This window comes from Mytilus edulis, chromosome 11 (genome assembly GCF_963676685.1).
Source record: "Mytilus edulis chromosome 11, xbMytEdul2.2, whole genome shotgun sequence".
In the NCBI taxonomy this organism is placed as follows: Eukaryota; Metazoa; Mollusca; class Bivalvia; order Mytilida; family Mytilidae; genus Mytilus; species Mytilus edulis.
Window position 1 is genome coordinate 42,930,682 of NC_092354.1, and position 4,674 is coordinate 42,935,355.

Sequence of the window (4,674 nt, forward strand, 5' to 3'; positions counted from 1 at the left end):
CACCAAAGTTGGTACATTACGGGTATGCATAAATACATACCTGATGTAAAAAACCTGGATTTTTTTCAAGCTTTTGAAAGTATTTTGAAAGGTTTGTTCTTCATTTATTACAAAAATATTATTAAAAATGTAAATAAAACACAAATAATGGCCGTTTTATTCATATTCATTAATTTCGACTCCAATTTCATTAACACTGCTGCACACAGATTTTGTTAAAAATTTCTATTTTTCTGAAAATTCCAAAAAAAATGGTCCAATGATTTTTTTTTTAAATTTGACAGATGATGATCATAACAATGAGCTTTAAAAAAATATAATAAAAATTATGGGTCACCAGACTATTTTTTGACTGAAAAACGTTTTTGTGACCCCTAACGACACAGTGATCAACAGCTGTTATTTATATATTTTTCAAAATCAGTGTAAAAAGTGTGACACATGTTGTCATGTCCTTTGTTAAACTGACACAGAATAATACAGTTCCAAAAGACAATGAAATGAAAGCATGTTTGTGTCTTTACGAACAATGGTTACCATGGCAACAGGACAAGAAGTTGGAAAATTCAAGTTTTTAAATTGTTCTGATGTGCAAGAGTTACTCCCTAACAGACAAAAAGAGATCAAATACCATTATTTCAGAGCTACAACACATGGCTTCTATGTAAATGTAAACAAATTTATATTATGTTACACTATAATGTAGCTTATATAAGCATTACTGTGGCCAAAAATGAGCAAAATAGATAAGTCAGAAGTTTGCCAAAATCTCCCTACTTTTTGTTTCAATTATCGATTCATAGACAACAGTTATGCAAGTAAATGGATTAAAAAAGTGTCAAGACTTTTTCACCCTGTCCTATATTAATGATTAAAGTTTGATGAAGCATAATGATAATACATTATATATTTTCAGTTATCATAGTTACATAACCAAAAAATGATAAAATTATAACTTTTTCAAAGGTTTCTTTATTTTAAATGCCTCAATAAATGAGCAAACATAGAGACTGTTATATTTTAAAATATGTATATATAGTTTACTCCTCTGATTCAGTCAAATACTGATTGATAGTCATAGCATAATTAGAATTCACTTTGTTCTCATTCAAAATTGTCAATCCTTCCTTATTGAATACTACAGGTCAGATATATCATATTACTATAAATAGCATTAGTGAAAAATAGATGCCAGTTATTTTGCTCGCTTCCTTTAAATGTCACATCTTCACATATTATATCCCTGGAATAGGTTTGATCCACTGACAGCTTCTACCTGAGTGATGTTACTCTTTCTTGAAGGATGTCTTATTTACTTGAAAATCTAAATGTAAAAATTGATCTATAATTATTAAGAATATGAGGAGGAATTGGCTGCATGTCACAAGCACTAAAGCAAGCATTTACTTCAATTCCTATATCATATGTTGTTCCTTTTATAACATTTGAACTACAATGTATGTTATTATTTTTATTTCTATTCTTCTCTTTTAAATTCTGTGTTTTCTGGTTATCTCCTTGCCTCTCCTATTTCTTCTTCACTTTCCCAAACTTTCAGCATAAATTTTCCTGGGGAACGTTCTGATGCTGCATTTACCTGAAAGTTTAATTTATTTATCATAAATGAAAAGATAAAATATAATAGTATAGTGCAAAATTAATCCACTCATGCATTAAAACATCAGTTTAAAAAGATTATATACCTGACTAACAAAGACACTCATAATGTGATATATAGCCAGGTTTTTGAAGTGATTGAAAATAATTAGGTCACCTGATGGGTATGCAATTGTATATTGCTTCTGCATATTATGTGGGGTTTTTTTTATGTATAATGACAATTTGGAATGAAATATAAGTGACAATATAGGGAGCATTGTAGTGTCCAATACAAACGCCAATTCAAGGTATCTATAATACTAAAATTATGAGGTCCAATTTGTCAGCCGTCATCGGGTAAAAACGACAAATCAAAGAATTCAACTCTATATATAACTAATATAGGACAATGGTGTAGATTAAAAATTACACCACTCCAGACCCTTTTGTTTTCCACATAATTAATATTGCCAATAATTAACAAGTTCCGGGTCGAATCCGATACCGATACCAATAGTATATTCACCTGTTAGCTATTACCTTATCTGTACGTTCCGCATTTGACAGGCGCACCACCAAACGGTGCATTTAGGATTTTGCTATATACACGGGTCATAATCAAAGGGCTGACACTACTAAATTCAATCATTGTCAAATTGTATTGTAGTTTTATTCAGCAATCAGCAAGACTTTCTAAGATAACTAATAAAGGACAATGCTGTTGATTAAAAAATACTCCATTCCTGGATAGCCAGGACCTTAATTTTGTTTTCCAAATAATTAATATTACCAATAATTGATAAGTTCCAGGTCGACGGGTTCAAACAGAAAGATTTGAAAGCAGAGAAAACTTTGTATCTTATAATCGACATGACTTTATCAGATGACAATACTAATTACTAAAATAAGGCTAGGCATAGTTATATACTTTAATTCAGTCAGGGACCCGCGATATCACGGGTGTGTACTTGTATATTTTATAGATGTGACCTTGACCATTTACCTTACACTGTAAATCAATACAGTTGAACTGTTCTTTTTGGTATAAAGTTACATAAACACCAAGTGACCAAGTTTGTGATCAACATAAGTACTACATCACATAGTTATCTGCATTGTGGCACATAGGTACCAGTGGTAGTCATGATAATATACTTTATATTTAAATAATAAAATAAAGTACAATCAATAGTGTAAAATGTGGATCACGGTGACCTTCTTTTGCCTGGAAGCTGAGTTACTAACTGAGACTCTGAGAGTCATCTGTGTACATCAGTTTGCATGATCTGACAAGAGCATTGCAAAGTATGGCATCCTCTCACCATAGAAGACTGTTACTTCTACAGATTTCACATGGGTGTATAGTATCTACAATGTCCACTTTGACCTTGATAGTTGGGAATATCTTTTCTATTAATAAAGTTAAAGCCTATATATAGCTAAATTCTTTAAATTTACCTGTATTACTTTTATAGGTCCAACCAGTATCAAAAATATGCCATTCTGCAACAAAACTGGCCTCAACCTAATGAAAAAAAGTAGAATCAAATGTAAAATGAAAGAACATGCAGTGTTCAAATACTATAGCTAAAACATATTACATTTAAAATTAACTGGAAACTCAGGCTGTTAACAATTAAATTTGTAATAATAATAAAAGGCTTTCAAAACTAATTTGGTTTCATTAAATTTGTTGAAATTATCCATAAATATAGATTTCATTTAATAAATACAAATGTAAATAATTCTAGTTCAATAGTTTTGTTGAAACAAATTCTGTCATGATCTATACATGAAGGTCTTTAAGTATATATAACACTGCTTTACATCAAAATTAATTTGAAAACTTGACCCTTAACTTGAAAAGTTATTACCAAGATCTGTTAATTCATTTTTATGACTGCTAGGGCAAATATGAATATATTTATGGTCCTCATTATACTTTATATCTACTTTATAAAATTATCAAAAAAATACTTTGAAAATATATAACTAATGATTTAATTACCTTCTAACTACTCATTATATTAACCATGTTTAAAACTGTTTCTTCTCCTGAAATAATTTACAGGATTCTTTTGCAACTGCAAATATTTTCTTTCCAGTTTCATTCTCCTTTTTTTTATATATGGTTGATCAAGGAGGTTATATTAGTCTAATATAACCTCCTTTGGTTGATGAATTCACAGAAAGTACATTAAAACCATTAAGGAAATTGGTAAAATGTGTGGCACCAATTCCTGCATGTATCATTCCTGAAAAATATGATATGAAATGTCAGTCTGCATATTGGTTAATTAGATAAACTATAACCTATTTATACTTGAGTTCATAATTCTATTTGGAATATATGCAATTGTTTATTTAATTTATATCTATATATAATATGATTGTAAATTCATGTTTGACTTTATTCTTATAGATCACAGACTCATATAAATTTCTAATAATGTGGAGAGAGGGAATGGAGGATGGGAGCCTCTTCCTCATTTTTTTTTGTGCCTTCATGCTAGAGATGCCAGGCCTATATTATTATAGGGAATATATTGTATTATTTGCATTTTGTTGAAAGATTTTGTCAAGACGAACATTTTAAGCCCTTGTTTTTTAAAATCCAATGTAGGGTTACGAAGTTATGAACGATTTAAGGTTGGCTTTCGGTCCCCCTTTTTTCTCCAAGATGGCCGCCACTAAAATTGTGTTGATTTTAGATTTTATAGTCATATTTTGAAGCAAGTAACAAGCACTGTGCCCTGAAATACTCTAATCTAGCAGAACACACTTCACTCTTTAAGGAAAACCATTAATATTCAGCAACATATGTTTTTAAAAGATTTTTTATCAGCGTCAAACAACCTTGAATCGTCCATTCTGATATAACTGAAAGGTATTGGTAGCCATGTTGAGGCATAATTTTCTACTAAATGACCCACACAATTACAGAATTGTACTAAATTCACTATATTATTTTGCCTGGTCTGTTTAAATCTGAAATCTTGGTATAACAAAGTAGAAAAAAATCAATGTCTTGGTCTCTAAATATGCTGTCACACTAATTTTTGCTAATAAATCTGA

The 4,674-nt window shown here is 30.1% G+C and overlaps 1 long non-coding RNA gene across 1 annotated transcript; it reads right to left on the reverse strand.

Annotated features, from left to right (window-relative positions):
• Window positions 1-955: 955 nt before the first annotated feature.
• On the reverse strand, window positions 956-3,784 carry LOC139495626 (uncharacterized). The gene is made up of 3 exons (XR_011657413.1): window positions 3,608-3,784; window positions 3,058-3,124; window positions 956-1,597 (listed from the first exon to the last, which is right to left on the reverse strand). It is a non-coding gene; the product is annotated as an uncharacterized lncRNA (long non-coding RNA).
• Between the last annotated feature and the right edge of the window lie 890 nt (window positions 3,785-4,674).